The following is a 720-nucleotide window of genomic DNA, read 5'->3' on the forward strand; positions in this document are numbered from 1 at the left end:
CCCGGAGAGGGCACTCTACCCTTTTCCGGCTCAAGACCATGGCCTCGAATTTGGTGGAACTGATCTTCATTCCGGCTGCGTCGCATTCGGCTGCTAACCGCTCCAGCGAAAGCTGTAGATCACGATCTGATGAAGCCAATAAGACCACATCATCTGCAAAAAGCAGAGACGCAATCCTAAGGCCACAAAAACGGATCCCCTCAACACCTTGGCTGCGCCTAGAAATTCTGTTCATAAAAGTTATGAACAGAATTGGTGACAAAGGGCAACCTTGGCGGAGCCCAACTCTCACCGGAAACAAGCCTGACTTGCTGCCGGCGATGCAGACCAGGCTCTGACACCGGTCATACAGGGACCTAACAGCCCGTATCAAAGGGCCCAGTACCCCATACTCCCAGAGTACCCCCCACAGGGTCCCCCGAGGGACGCGGTCGAACGCCTTCTCCAAGTCCACAAAGCACTTGTAGACTGGTTGGGCAAAATCCCACGCACCCTCCAGAAGCCTGCTGAGAGTGTAGAGCTGGTCCAGTGTTCCACGGCCAGGACGAAAACCGCACTGCTCCTCCTGAATCCGAGGTTCGACTATCCGACGGACCCTCCTCTCCAGAACCCCCGAATAGACCTTACCAGGGAGGCTTAAGAGTGTGATCTCCCTGTAGTTGGAACAAACTCTACGGTCCCCCTTTTTGAATAGGGGGACCACCACCCCGGTCTGCCAAT

This window comes from Nematolebias whitei, chromosome 22, assembly GCF_014905685.2.
Source record: "Nematolebias whitei isolate Nwh7 chromosome 22, NemWhi1, whole genome shotgun sequence".
NCBI classification, from domain to species: domain Eukaryota; kingdom Metazoa; phylum Chordata; class Actinopteri; order Cyprinodontiformes; family Rivulidae; genus Nematolebias; species Nematolebias whitei.